General features: G+C 37.1%; 1 long non-coding RNA gene across 2 annotated transcripts in view; it reads left to right on the forward strand.

Annotated features, from left to right (window-relative positions):
* Positions 1–14,538, forward strand: part of LOC135406607 (uncharacterized) — a 48,868-nt gene extending 34,330 nt beyond the window's left edge. For both annotated transcript variants that reach the window (XR_010426376.1, XR_010426371.1), the window contains exon 6: positions 13,866–14,538. This is a non-coding gene — a long non-coding RNA (uncharacterized LOC135406607). The remainder of the gene's footprint in view (positions 1–13,865) is intronic.
* Positions 14,539–16,367: the final 1,829 nt, after the last annotated feature.

The following is a 16,367-nucleotide window of genomic DNA, read 5'->3' on the forward strand; positions in this document are numbered from 1 at the left end:
ACAAAGCACCTGTGAATTTGGGTTCTAGCTGAAGTAAACAAACCACTAACCCCTTGCTGCTGCTGCTTATAAGCATAAGACTTTTCTCTTTGAAGTACTGATGGGTCTCTTGCTTGCACATTCTTTCAATAATTCATAAAAGACAAATTTGGGAAAGAGGAGCCATCTTGTATACCTTTACAATGTAATTTCCATGTATATAATAGAAAAATAAGATGTCATTCCCCAAAACAACTCTCACTTGATCCTACTTGCATACATTTACAGACTAAGTGACTGCTCAGGACCTAAAAATTTGCCTTTAAATTTAGAAAAAATTTATTGAGCATAGTGTCTGATATTATGCTGATAACAAATCCAATTAGTAATAAATCAAATACTACTGTGAAATAATATAATATAATATAAAATTCTATCACACTGCTTAAGATCAACATGCAGCTATCAAAGCTTTGAGAGGCACAAGAAATATTTTAATGCTGAATTTTTATTCATATACCAAAACCAATGGCCTAATTACAAAATACATTTTTAGGAGCTTTCTGAAAAATGGAAAAGTCTAGACATATATGGGAAGAACATGCTTCTAGAAAACATAACCTGTGAGACAACTTGTACCTTCTATGGTGATGAAATTGTGGTCCTTCTAGGATATTGTCTTACTATGTTTGAGGAGCTATGAGCTGGGCAATACTACTGTTTTGAGTAACAAAAAATGTCTGCAAAGTTGTTTGACTTTGCATAAGCATTTCTGCATAAGTTAAGATTACGCTTCAGAGACCCCGTGATCTGGTTCTTCCCCCTTGTGCTTTACACAGATATGGTTTAGAAGTGGGGGGAGCAGGTACATAGTCAAAATAAACCTGGGGATTTTTGCAAGCTTTGAACTTTTATAACGTGGCTTTTGGGCAGCCAGTAAGAGACAAAATCAGATAGTCTCTGTTAACATGTTGAGTCAGAGCTTTATAACGTTGTATTAGAAGGCTGGATTCATTCCTGTCTTTACTGAAATGAAAAATCAGTTTCTTTTTTTTTTACTTCAATTTATGTAGAATTCCTGGGCTTCAAAAGCTGTCTATTTTTCCTGAATTAACTCAGTTATTTACATGTGCTCTGCAACTTTCAAGAGTGAGCTATGATATTTAATTCAGTCTAATCAGTGCAGTGTCTGTAGGAGACAGGCTAGTTGTCTTAGTACAACTCAGAAGACTTTAAAAAATGTTGTGGATTTAGCTGATTTCATTTTTTTGGTTGATATATATGGGAAAAATCCAACTGTATTATGATTATTTTGCAAAATTATATTTAGATCTTGTTTGTGTTTTGATGTCTGTGTAATCAGATCATAATCAAATAATTGAATTTGAACATATTTCTTATCTCAGCTCCCAGTGAATGCTACCGGTGGGGCAGAAAATGAGCTATGAAATCTATCATGTTGGTGAGAGAAGGTTCACTCCTGAGATAACAGGAACGCTGTGTGACCACTCAGTCTTAGAGCTCATGAGGTCAAAGCTGGGGGTTGCAGTAAAGCACAACAATATGCTGTGGAAGGACTTGGTATTGAAAATATTCCTGCTTGTATTCCATCCTTTAGAAAAGGGAAGGGAAGGATATCAAAAGCACTCACTGATGTGGAAGCCTCAGTGTTCCATATAAAGTATTACAGTTATTTAGGAGCTTAAATTGCACCAGCTTGCAGTGAAGGCTGAAATCAGGTGCTACTGTAGCCCTGAGTGGACTTAAATGTGCTGTGTGTAGCACTACTTTGAGAATTCTTCAGTACCATGTGCACCCTGAGCATTTTCAGGAGCTAATCATGTCATTGAAGGAAAGGAGTAAGTGTTCCTAAGATTTCTTGTGTAATAAATTTGAAGGTGTTATTAATGAGACTTTCCTGTATTCATTTGGCATGTGAATGTTAATGCTATTGCAATTAGACTTATAGTAACTTGTATATTAAGTAGAGTACTAAGATTTTACTTAGGACACAAACTAATTCTCAACTGCTCTTTGACAATCACAAGGTTCCGAGGCTAACAGACAGGACAAAAAGTAAGCCTTCTAGCTTGTACTGTGTAGCTATTTTCTGAAGGCCATGGACAGGAAGGGTGCTGCTCAGAGTGGAGTAAACATAGGCAGAAACTCAGGTGCCTGGAGAATATCCACCAGTGACCTACTGGATTTGATTACTTTGGACATAGATGAGAGATGAGTGGGGACTTGAGAATGAATCATAGAATCATAGAATGGCCTGGGTTGTAAGGGACATTAAAGATCATCCAGTTCCAATCCCTCTGCCATGAGCAGGGACATCTTCCACTAGACCAGATTACTTCAAGCCACATCTAACCTGGCCTTGAACCCTTTCAAGGATGAGTCATTCACAGCTTCTCTGGGCAACCTGTTCCAGTTCCTCACCACCCTCACAGGGAAGAATTTCTTCTTAATATCTAACCTGAAACAACCTTCTTTTGGTTTGAAGCCATTCCCCCTTGTCCTGTCACTACAGGCTCTTGTAAAAAATCCCTCTCCATCTTTCTTGTAGGTGCTGGAAGGCCACAATAAGGTCCCTCTGAAGCCTTCACTCCTCCAGGCTGAACAATCCAAATTTTCTCAGCTTTACTATTTATTTCCTCAACTGGATTCAAGTTCCTCAGTTCTAACTTCTTGGCTTATGTACTTAGGAATGCTATTGAATCCAGCTTTTTAGTTGTCCTAGTAATTGGGAATGTTGTGGCCAACACCTTAGAAAACCTCTGAGTGCTCTTTACCCGTCACTATATGTTAAATAGCAATATAATAAGCTATACTGTAAATTAACAAAGTTTGAATTTTCAACTGGGGGTGGTTTTGCTCTCATCTCATTTGTCATGATTTCTCTGCTACTATCAATGTTTTAGTTGTTCCAGTAAGTAAGTGAAAATAAATGATCTTTTTGATGTGTTGAAATAGAAATTCTAACACTACCAGTCAGGGGTCTTTCATTAGATATTAATTTCATGCATGGAAAAAATTAGTTGGGGGCACAGTGTACATATGGACACTCAGGGCATTCTGGATGTAGTCTTCATTTATGAACAGTCCTTAACTACCAGAGTTTTTGCTGAATCACGAATGCTATTTTCTGTCTTGCATCTTGGTGTCTCTGTTGTTTGAAAGAACAGGATTTATAAAGGTTTTCACCACTTACAAACCTATGTTCTTTTCCATTATACAGTGCAGCAAATTTTATTTAAGTAAATTAAATATGCACTAGATATTTGAAGGGGGTACAGAGACAAAGACTTATAGTAAATATAACTATATTTTTCGCAACCAAAAAAATATTGTTTTCTTAACTAAAATGATTTATGTATAGGAAAGGTTTTCTTGCTGAAGCTTCAATTCTTTCTTCTGTAAGGCATATTTAAAAATAAAATGCATATGATTATTTGACTTTGGAAGTACCTGGGAAAAAAAGACTGGGATATGATCCCAAAAAGAATTATAAAATTATCTTTGCAACTACAGAGATAGCCAACTGTAATATCTCAGATAACTGAAAAACAAAAATGATGCTTGATTAAGCATACATTGAAGGGGTTTTTTTGAGAAAATTTTCATAAATAACATTTTAATTCCCTGATTTTTAGTTTCTCTTTGATTCAAAAAAGGCTTTTAAACAAAGTCATGTCCTAAGTAGGGTCTTTGCAGTCACTGAAAAAGCCAACTGTTATCTGCTTGCAAGCATGAAATACTACTTTGTAATCTAACATGTTCAAGACTGAAAAGCTGTATGGCATTATTCAATATCATTCTTGACCTCATGTGTCTTCTTGTTTAAAATGCTATCAGGTGAAAAGAGGGGACAAAACATTATCTAACTTCTGTAGCCTGTGATAAGTGAGAGACATGGAAGGGTAAATATCAGAGAAGAAGAAAGAGTCTTAATTAAAGACAATTATGAAAATGTGGTCAGAAAGATAATGGTTTCCTCCATACAACCTCAGAAAGTACATACTCGCACTCATGGGAGAAATACCATGTAGTCAGTGATGGGATACTGGAACTGCACTCAGAGAGGGCTTATCTTGTCCTGCTCTTTGCCTGCCATGAAGTCGTGTGCAGTCTGTTTCCTTTTGGCACTGCTGCCTGAGGTGCAGACAGATGGTGCAGAGGGTGAAGCTTGTGCTGGGCTGATGTTTCCTGGGGCACACCTTTGGCTTCCAAGAATGTCTTTAAAAGAACCGTGGTAATGCTCGTGGCCACACAGGTTTCAACCTGCAGTATTTTCTCTGTTTCAATATCTTTCCTTAACATTCTAACCTTGTTCTAGTTTTTTGCCCCAGTTAACAGAAAGAACAGTAAATCCTCTCTTCACATCATACTGTGCAGACACACTATGGTTAATAGGAACACTGTCTTTCTCAAATCTTTTACCTTTTAGAAATTTTTATATGTCCTAAATGTTTCTTTTCATCTTGTGTTTTCTTCATTATTCTTTATCCATAGTTTGGATCAGTTTGTCAGATTTTGATGTTCTGTTTAATATCAGGTTTTGTTTTCCATACACTTATTTTAATTTTCTTCATCGTAAAAACATCTCTCTTTGTCCACTTAATGACTATTAAATTTTGTATAGCTTGTGTTTTTGCAAGGATTATTCATTCCAAGAAGATGTTTTTCTGTAAATATTATGCCTTTTTTTTTCCTGTAAATATTATGTAAATATTATCTCCCAGTTCCTTTACTCCAGAAGGATCTTCTCCTCCGCTGTTGTACTTCGGTTTAACTGCTTTGCTGGGTTTCAATTTATATTCATTATTACTGACTGTAACTGCTATATTCTGTTGGGTTTTTTCTCTCACCTAATCATGGGAAGCTGACTAAGTAGCATCAGTTCTTAGACAATGAAACTGAATTATTCTTCCAACTCATGACTTTTGGCTCCTAACCAGAAAGCATGTTGATGTATAAAGTTTACTCATACAGGGAGGCTCTTTCAAACTATTTCTAAATTACTTTTACATATTACAGTTTCAGATTGACTGTGTGACATTGCATTTATAATTTATGCCAGATGCTAGTAATCACGGTTGACTTTAGTTTAAGTTCATAAGTAACTTTTCACCTTATATTTTTAATGAATATTTTTATTTTATCTTGTATATTAATCTTCTCTGGTGTTTACTTAGTTAAAGCAGACTTAAAAGGTATTGATATAAAATCAGGCCATCTCGCAGACAAATGATACAAGGGCACTATTAATTCATATTGTAGTCTCGGGAGCCTGTTTTTTCTGATTTCATAATTTGTTATTTTGATCAATTCTTTTGAGGAGAAACTACTCTTGAGTTACAGGAACAATGTAGAAAATAACAGTGTTTGATGGCCTATTTAACTTTCTCAGTATTCCCAAATCCTAAAAGAGTGATGTTATGCGTAGTTGAGATAAACTCAGTATTCAGAAGAGGTTTCTTATACTGACCTTGAATGCTGAAGATAGAGCCTCTTTTAATACATTCTAATGCATTTTTATTTTTCACATCAGAGTTGCTGATTTAAAAGTATGTCAAATGCCAAAATATGTGTAGCTTTCTGCTTATCCAGGTTATAAAAACATCCTTGTTCCAAATACTTTACAGCTTTAACAGAGAAACAATTGTTACAGTAAAGAAATCCAAATACACAGAGATTAAGATAAATTATGCAGATAAGATAAAAATAAATTATGCAGTCCTCTGTTAGCTATGCATAAATTGATAACCAGTGATTTATTTCAATTAATTAATAATAGGTTCTGAAATTTACCCTTTCTCTGGTGGATCTGAGCAGCGAAAATTTAACCTGAGAAAAAAAATGTTGATTTACATCACTTGAGCATCCATCCCTCCTTTTGGTCCAAATAACTGGACATGCTCCCTGCCATTTATATTTTGTTTAAATCTTTCCACAACACCTCATTCCCCGCTATTCCCTCTTCTCATTGTGAGACTGCGGATCTGAGGCAAGGGCAGACACCAACTGAAAGGAGATGTCTCACCTGCTGCCCTCAGGTCCTCGTTGCTGCTGTCCCAGTCCCAGTGCTGGCCTTTTTGTGGACATGCACTTTGGTTGTTTGACTGGCGGGTTGATTGTTTCTGAGGGACAGTTTTCGTGCACCTTTATCCCAGCTCAGTTCACTGGATGGCTGCACAAAAGCTGCTGCTGCCAGAAAGGAAGACAAAGAAACAGGAGGGGCAGCTGTTCTCTCTGTGGTGAGATCCGTGGATGTTGGATTGATCTGAAGGTGGCAACACACCCTGAGTGCATGGGACTGAGTGAATAAAATATGAGTTCTATGAATAAGAGTGATGAGATTGCTTGAGTTCCTGGTGTTTGTTTTCTTGCTGTTTTCAGTCACCAATTAACCTAAAGGGCACCTCCTTTCCTGAGAGGTGGTTGATAGCAATGGTCCTATGTGTGAAAGTGTTTCCCTCGTCGTCTTGTCAAAGGTGCTGGCAAAGTCACAGCCTGTAGCTGGGGGTGCTGCTGAAGGGGGCTGAGGAAGGGTCTGGGGCTGCAGGGAGCTCAGCATAGAGGCAGTGCAGTGGTGAGGGTGGGGCCATGATTTGGGGATGACATGGGTACTGTGGCTGTGTTGGGATTATGCCCCCAGCACTGCCCCCATTCCCTGCCAAACTCCAGAGCAGGTTCTTGCCCCCTTCTTGCAGAGAAACATAAAGTTAATGATCGTGGTGTGCTCCTGTGGCCAGGGCAGCCCAAAGCTGAGAAAGAGGTGGGAAGAAGGAGGGGTTGCAAAGGAGGATCAAAGGGAGATGGTTACAGGCTGGTGAGAGCAATCAGAGCCTGCTGGTGCATCCGTGGTGGTGGCAGTCCTTAACACTATGCATTTTCAACTACTCAGAGTCTGGGTTTAAAGGAACAAGAATTGTTCTACTCTTTTAATTTAAAACCTTAAGAAAACTAAGTTATCTGCCTTTGCAAAAGTGGCTCTTTATACCTCACTCAGACTTTCTGAAGAACAAATGACTTGTATATTAGTGAGTCACAACAGGGATGGTCTCGGAATAAACATGTATAATTTCAGGAGTGATTTTCAGATTCAGTCAGCCAGATCCAAGTGGCTCTAGATAAATCACCTACTAACCATTTGGCTTCTAAATCATGAGACAAAATCATGAATAACAGATGTTTCATGATGTGGAGTGACTAAGAGCTAAGTACTTCTATGAGCTCTGAATATTTTAGACCACGACAGCATCCTCGGTATCTGGACATAATGATAATTACCCTTCTTCCTCCAGCTCTCAAATCTTTTGCTGGAGATGAGAATGTGGTTTGTTATTGCTACGGAGGCCCTTGCTTTAAATTTTTGGACATCTCCCTGTAATTTTGTTAGAGACTCTAATTTTATTTCTTCCCTCCACCCTCCCCTCCCTTCTTCAAGATATCTGCTTTGGAAATATAATGAGCCCTTCAGCATTTTTATTTTGTTCTGCTTTGAAACAAAAGCACTGTGGATCACCTAGGAAATGCTTGCCATGGTAAAACGCTTCCCAGCAGATTGAATTCACCCTTTGACAATCACTTCTCTCCACTGCTGTGGTGCACATAAACTTTGCTTTGTTTCACAAACAATGGCTTTGGTTTGAAAATGAAAGAAAAATAAATCACTGGCCGACATTATTTTGTTTGGCTTTATAGAAGACTGTCAGAAGGCTAAAATCATCACTCATAATTATGTGTCAATGTTTTCACAGCTCCATTCATATGGTGATACAATCTGGATAGAGATTATCTACTTAGAGGTGTGAAAGTCAGGGTCCTACTGAGCACTGGTTAAACTGTGGCATCTTGATGACGACAGAGAGTCAAGCCTCCACTGGTAAAACTTGGTGTAGGCATGTTGACTTTGAGTAAATATTTGCACCAGGCACGTTTTGCTCAGTATAGTTTCCTCATCTCAATGTTTATAAATTTCCAAGGCTTGTTATGTCAATTCTCGTACTACTTAGATTAGATCAAGAACAATCTTGTAAAGTAGTATTTTAACCATGGGAGTGATACTGCCCTCCACTGACTAGAACTTAAGGATTGCCATCTCTTTTATGTAGCAAATGTCCTATGGGTAACTAGCTCACCTTGCACTGTCAGTACGGTGGGATTCAGGACCTGGTGTTGAGAAGAATGGGAGAGCTATACCTTCATCACTGGAAATTGGTCTTCTATAGCAAATGAACTGTAGACTGTCATGCTGCACTGGTAAGTATTGGTGTAAAATTAAGTGTCAGGCAAGATATGCAGCATGCAGCGAGTTAAAAATGAAGAACTAGTTATGCATTATGTGGGCGGTTCTTGATTTCATAGTGAATATTATACACATAAGAAATGTGAAAATATTCGCTGTCACACACCAAGTGTATCTTTTCTGATCCTTTCAGAAAACAGGATTTATTGAATATTTCTTTGATAGTGATTCCCGTTTAATAGCAAAAGAAAGCAATGGACGTCCTAGCGGTAAAACAATTTGAAGTAAAAAGCAACAACAAAAAATTATTAAAATTATAAAATGTTGAACAATATCCAAAACTTTGTGTAATCTCATTTAGTGTAAAGTGGCAAAATATGCTTTCTAGTGTGGAAATCTTGCAAAGACATATACAGTCCATTTAATTATGGGTGTGCAATAAACAATATAATGTGGAAGTTTGTGTAAAGTCTGTTTATATACGGAGGGTCTACTGGAGCTTCACAATTTTAATGCATCTGTTAAATAGCTACTTAATGCAATTAAACTGGTCTACTTAATAAAGCAGGCAGCAAAATTTTAATGGGCATTTGCCTTCTACATTTTCCACTAGAGATGGAGCTTTTTAATAGGAAACACTGTGGGCAGAAAATCCGGAGGGGAGCAATGTACCATAAAACTGGAAAGCAGCTTGTCTTGCATCATTTGGTTTTCTGCAAATACTGCTTCATATGTATATAGGAAAAAATTAAAAATCAGAAAAACGACTCTTAAAATATAATAGGTTAATAACAGATTTTTAAAAATCTACAGACCTGTTTGACAAATTCCACTTCCACATCCTAAAGAATATTTCCTCACAGAGAAAATGGCTGCAAGATTGAGGTAGCTGCAGTCGCATCCAATAAGCATGTGCTAATTAGCATATGTTTAATAATATGCTGATTAACATATGCTCCATTCTAAGCAAGTCACTCAGAGACGTTATAGCAATGCTGTTATTTTTTACTGTGACAGAAGCATGAGTACACTGGTTCTACAGTTTTAAATTAATCAGTAAATACAAAATAAGAATTAATACCAACTTCTGTTTTATAAAATGGAGATTACAAACAGTTGCAGTAATTCTTCTTGCTCCCATTCTTTTGAAACTATGGTACCTAATTGTGGTTTTTCTCATAAATGCCACTTAAAGTGATGCTTTATTGTCTTCATCTATGAGAGAGAGCAATACATTTTAATTTGTATTTATATAGTTTAGCCTGAAATTTTGTTTTATCTTTACACAGCCTCTCAGGTCAGGCAATGTCATGATGATGTTTTGCTATTCAGAATTCAGGGCTATAAAAAATACAATTTTGGCCACAGTAATATGACTGGTGATGCAAGATTTGTGACTCTAACGTATTATTTTCTCTCTGTTGTCACTTTCACCAATCTAGTCATAAGAAGGTCATATTGTTTTTTATTTTTTAATGAATTGCAATGCCATTTTTCCTCACGTAATTTATATCCAGGTATATGATGCAGGCATTAACTGGACGTAGGGCTCATCCAACTTTCACTGTAATCCCAAATCCTTTAGCTGGTGGAGAACAATAGTACCTTAATCTGACTTTATCCTTCAGGAGATTGACATTCCTCAGGTTCTATCTGATGACAATAAAAAAACATGAGAGGCAGTACCAACTCATATTTCTGTGGGCAATGACTTTTAAAAGAAATCAATCCCTGTCTTTTTCAGGGAGCAGGTGTCCTTTGTCGCTGGCTATCAGGATTAGGCCATGTGGTTATGAAAAGGTGCATTAAAACTAGAGAGTACTGAGTGTTGGCAGGCCCCAGACTTTGAAATATTGGGAGAAATAGCATGTACTTGGTTGGCATCCTTGATCGTTTGGGATTTCTGAGATGTGCTTAGGCACATCTTTCCTTTCTTCTCATCTCCTTCTTCCGAGAGCAAAAAGTGTTGCCTCTTCACTCAAGAGCATCCAGCAATGCTTTTTCTTGGCAACAGGACCTAAAATTCTACAAACGGGCCTAGCCAGGGCCTAGCCTAGGTCTTAATGAAGTTTGTATAAAGAAAGATGGAAATGATGCTTTTAAGGTAATTATGTACAAATTTAGGAAAACTGGATATCTTTTTAGACATACAACTCTTCCCATAGCTGAAGACTCATGAGACTTCATTTTAAAATGATGGTGATATTACCTTATATATTTCTTTTTTTTTTTTTGGTGCATTTTTTTAGTCAGGCCTGGGTAAACTTTGAGCAGTGTTCAAAGAAAGCGAAAATAAATACTCATCACACTTGTAGGAGCTCATTAACCTACTCCTGAACTTATTTTCTTTTGATATTTTCCTAATATTTGTGGGTATACAAAGAGTTTTTGTTCATTCCAAAAATCCTTTTGAGACTACCTAACACTGTTTCATGTGGAAGCTAATGAAGGATCTGTATTGCTTGCAGTGGGCAGCCCGGCAGCAATCAGAGAACATCCACTGTTGTAAGAAGTGCCTGTGCAGATATTCATTGTGAAGTACAATTGTTTCACATCAAAAAAAGATTGGTTTTGGTTGATTTTTTTTGTTTGGTTGGGGTTTAACTAGGCAGTTTTCACAAAGTATTTCCACAATAGACAAAGACCTGTTTTAGGCAGAGTATGCAGGTGATGATAGGTAAAGAAGAACAACTCAAAACCCATGGAGCTGCGGGGTCCTACTGGTCTTGTGACCTCCCAGTAGCTTTGCCCTTTCTGGAGAACCATCCCTTCATTACAGTTTTCATCTAGCAAACACACAAGATAACCATTTAATAGCATAATACCCTTACTATCCAAATGTGGAATTGCTGCCTCTTGATGCAGAGTCAGGAGTGAAATGGGTAACTGAGAAAGAAGTGTGTTTAGGAACTTGATTTCCTAAGTCTGGGAAATAACTCAGTACCTGTCTTGCTGTCTCCTCTTAAATAACCAATCCTTTTCAGTTCTTTCAGTTAGAAAACAAGCAAGTTTCCTTGCAAAGGGAGCTGTGATAGCTGGGACAAGTGTTTCAAGTGCTGTACAGAAGCATAGATGGGGAGGAAAAGAGCATCTTGTGGGCCTGGCATAAGAGAGACTTGCAAGCTTCAGGCTATCCAGCTGCCCACGTCAGGATAAAAGGGAGCTGGATCATTCAGGATGAGTGCCTACCATCCCAAGTATGGCCGTATGGGACATAAAGGGGAAATTATTTAATTGGCTTTGGGGTGTTTCTTTGGTACTGAAAGGCAGCTGGCTAATTTGGGGAACCATCTAACTGTCTTTTGGCTGACTAATTCAGGAGAAATGAACTTGGACTCAAACCACTGAAACATGTTCTGTCATATTGATAGCCTGGAGGTAACCTCATAGCTAAATAGCCATCTCTGATCATCTTTTTGATCTGGAAGTAGTTTAAAAAAAGAAAGTATAGGGATTTTTAATTTTCGGTTTTTTTCCTAATAAAATATTTAGGGACTTGAATAATAGTTAATTAAAAAGGCAATAAAAACCAGAATGCAAATCTTTGGATTTTAGGAATGTTTTTCCCCACAGACCAACAGCAATATTCAAGGAAGATAAGGTTAATTATCATGAACACTATCATAAAATTTTTACCTGTGCAGAGATAAAATAAAATGCCCTGAGTGGCAACACTTCACAGAGGTGAATGTTTGCACTCGAGTACACAAATCCCATGAGAACCACAGATTCACCTATAAATATGAAAGACAATAGGATTTTCCCTTTTGTAAGTGTATTGGTTGAGGCACAGAGGTCTTAGCTGGGGTGTCCAGAATCACAAGTAACTAGGGATTGATAGAAAACTCATTGATTTGCTTCAGATTGCCCCTCACCAGGGGCAAAAGGAACATCTGGGAGCAGTTCAAAGACTCCAGGTTCCCAAGAGTGCTCCACTAACCCTGAGAGAACAGCCAAACAGGTATGGAGTTGTTTGTTTCCCATCCTTCCATTGCCCTGCTTTCCACAGGAAAGGACAGAAAGCACTTGGATGAGCAGGAGGGCAGAACAACTGACACAGTAAAGAACACATCTCATCTCCATGCATGTGTTCTTCTCTCTCATTTTTCCTCTGCACATAAACCCAGTTATTTAGTGGCCTATTTTGCCAGTTTATTTGTAGTGAAATGAATTTGACTCAGTGATTCCCTTCCCTGAGCTATCTCCTCAGGGATACATTTACCACATGTGTTTTATGTGATTGTACAATTAAGGTCTCAGGACCTAAAAGTAAAATACAAAAATCTCAGCTTTTAGCCTTCTCTAAAAAGTGTCCTGTGCAGATACACACTGCAAATTGACCCCTCTCACGTCAGCTTTCCACAAAGAAAAAAGGTTATTCTGAAAACTTAAAATGGAACTATTGTTCTATTTAGCTTTGGCTTCAGGGGGTAACAACAAAGCTGTTGAAGAACAGTTCTATTCTTGTTTTTCTGCAGTTTTGGTTCATATGAAGAAAAGGCAGCACAATAGACAACATATATCAGTACACTGGGAAAGAATGTAATCGAAGCAGCTTATTGACTTCACAGAAATGGACAGTTTACTATTGGTTTCAGGTGTCCCCTTCATTTAGCTTTGGTTCTGCATTGTGCACTCCAATAACTTAGAACATTTTTATTTTAACTTCTTGATTACTTCTTTTGGAAATTATGATGTACAAGTATTAACAACAGAACTTTCAAGTGTATCTAATTCAGATGGATTTTACTTATAAAGCAGTACACAATGCTGATTCAATGCCATTTTTCCCTGTTAGTGAGTGCATATTTATAGTGTATTGCATTAGTAAATAACCACAGAAAAAATGTTCTTTGTTCTCCATGAAAGAAAAATAACGACCCTGAATTAATCCAATTAAAAGACCAAGTCAATTAATTTGAATAATTATAGCAAAAAAATGCAAAAGTATGGATTGTTTATTCCATTGTCAAGTTTTTCCTTTATGCTCGAGTCTTAATTTTCACTTCTCAAGACACAATGAATAGCACAGTAATTTAAAATTGTGCTTACCATTTCTGTTCATTAAATGAACAATAAGAGAAAACTTCTACTGGCTAGTAAGTAGATGACAAATTCTTTAAAAAGAAAGATCTCAGACTATTTTGTCAATCAAAGAAAGGTACTAAGAAGACAACACATCAAGTATAGGACATTAAATACGAAGAGCAATATGGACAAACGATAAAGCGGTGAAAACTGGCTCAGTGGATGTTGTAGACTTGGAGGAAATTCAAAAAACATGAAATGCTATTTATAGAGGATGCCAGTTCCTATACATGCCCCTCAGTGTGTGCCTATGCACCTCACTCGGTGAAGGTGCTGCTTTTTGACAGTACCTGCCTGGTCTCTCTTTCCTGGCGCAGAATTCCAGGGTAGTTCTATTACTGTTCTTATAATATTTCAACTTATGCAGTGGATTTTGAGAAAATAGAGTATCACATGACAGCCTGCTGATAACTGTCCTGGCTTTATTCTGCAGTTTGTGTACTAGGAATAGAAAAGAAAAAGAGACTAGAGAAAAATGACTTCACAGTCTACCCTGGCTGCATAACTGAGACAATTTTTTGACCAAGTATATTTTTTTCTACAGATGTTCTGCTCCCAGCACCTTGACATTCCTGTTCTTGTGCATCTGCAACAACAACTATGGAACTGCAGGAGACAAGGAAAGAAAAGGATTTCAAAAACTGCTTCTGCATCTTTCCTGGTCCCGAAACAGAAAAAGACTGACTGAGATGCTCATCAACTTCCTCTATATGGATAAAGATGAAGCTTCTGGAGTTGAAGACACGGACCCTAAAAGAACTCAAAGCTGAAGTGAGAGTAGTGAAAAATCTGTTGGAGCAGAGTTGTCAGAAATGAGTCAGAACCAGAGTTTTTGCCTCAAAATGCCTATGATTGACACATGCATAAGTGGGTGAAGCTCTCCCAGATGCATTTGGGTCTGAGTCCTTTTTGTCTTTAAAAGGCATGATGCTGCACACATCCTGTTCAAATGCAAGCTGAACAAACTCCTGACTTCTCAGATTCGAATGGTAGCCCTGCAGGGAGGACTGAGGTGAAAAATGTTGCTGGGAAATTACTGGCAATGCTTTTACACTGCCCCCAAAAAGGAACCTAAACACATCATTCTTCCCTCCTTGCAGGTCTTTCAGGTAAAAACCTGGCTATTAAAGTAAAATGGGAGTTTTGTCATTTCTGCCAGTGGGGTAGGGTTTCAACCCTTGGTTTTGTGTTATGAAGTATATAGAGCAAGTATTTTTTCAGTGATTCAGACTTTGAATCCATTTCTATCACAAATATTTTTTATTCATAGCACTTTCTATTCTGTTCAGGAAAGATGTGTGCTCTTGAGTGAGATTTTTTTTTGCCGCTTTTCTCAGACACAGGATAAGCAATGGAGATGAAGATTCACTTCAGTATCTTTTAGCTTCCCTAAATCTGGGGTATTGCACAGATAGTTCAGTGCCTAATGTGAATTGGATCACTGAAGAGCTCTTCCATTTTCTTCCAGCTCTTCAAAAAGATCTCTCCCTGTTTAGAATGTAAATTTCAGAATTCAGAGTATAAGACTGATTTATTCAGAGAAAAATAGTCTAAACTGTTATCTGCTGACTATGGAGGAGAACAGCCAGTAGGACCAGTATAGTTCTAGATATGGTATTTAAAAATATTTTTGAGCCTGAAATCAGAAGTGACATGTAAGTTCATAGCAAGAGAAAGGCAGTAAAGCCATAAGTGGCTATGAAAGGGAGTGGAGAACAAAGAAATTGCAGATTAAAAGAGAAATTAAATCTGTTTGTGGAAGAAGTGTAAGAAAAGCATCTTCTTGAACTTGTGAGCAGTCAGTTAAAGCAGAATTTACAGGATATTGGATGATTTCCATAAGTAAAATTTTCATTAAAAAACATTTAGTGGGCCTATTTAAACAAGAAACACTTAACATTGCATGTTTAAAAAAGCTATAGTTGCAGACAATTCAAAAAAACCTTGGATCCTACCCATTCTCTTACAAATGACAACAAATAAAACTATTCATTACTCTGTCCCTTCTAAATGTATTGTTTTGCAACTGTAGAGTATCCACAGAGTCCTTGGCTGCTCTCACTGCAGAATATGCATGATTTGCTCTCTCTGCTTTTAGTGAGATTTTGGCTGTGCTCATTACCTCACCGAATCACTGCTCTCCACTGTAATGAGCTCGGTTCAAATGACAAAGTCTTCTTAACAATGATGCACCTACTGCATGCATTAAAATTGTGTTTAGTTGAATTTAGCTGCAATGCACAGGCTTTTAGAAGTATAAATTTTCCTGCAGCAGAAATATCATATTTTGTTTCAATTAATTTAGCAGGAGAACATTGAGAACTACAAAGAAAAAATATTAACTACAAAGAAAATAGAATATTATGTTTGTGTCTCTTTAGTTTATTTCAAAATGTTTATGATTGCAAAATAGAATATTCTATGAAATTTTAAGGTATTTTTAATATAATAGATGAAGAAATACTGTAGTATTGCACTAAAACATTGCACTCTAAAATACATTTGATTGTAGTATGAAACATTTTGTACTTGCTTTTTTGTTCAACTTTGCAAATACGTGTTATTAGACATAAACAGGGAACAGGAGGGATGGGGTCTGCTCCAAGGAGGGAACCAGGAACTGGGGCAACCCAGGCACTAGGACTATAATATATGTACAGATAGATATGTTTATAAGTTCCTAGTGTGTTTTTGCCATAAATTTTTTTGCATGACACTTGTTTATATAATGAAAAGAGGAATTATCTAGTCAAGACCAATCAATTTACGTCACAACAGTGTTTGTATGACATGTGAATAAAATGTGCTGGATTTGTGTCTGTAAATTTCAGAAGGAACAAGAAATCATGATGGATGCTGAAAGAATTACATGAGTTATTTGAAAGCTGAAAAAAAAAATTAGACTTTTTAATTAGCTTGGAATAACCAAAATAAGATTGAAAAGAGTTTGATCTGAGTACCAAAATATCTTCCAGAGAAAAACACTGAATAATTATTCTGAAGTTCAAGAGACATGCATTTAAATAGAGAAAGGAAACTAAACCAA

This window comes from Pseudopipra pipra, chromosome 2 (genome assembly GCF_036250125.1).
Source record: "Pseudopipra pipra isolate bDixPip1 chromosome 2, bDixPip1.hap1, whole genome shotgun sequence".
Lineage (NCBI taxonomy): Eukaryota > Metazoa > Chordata > Aves > Passeriformes > Pipridae > Pseudopipra > Pseudopipra pipra.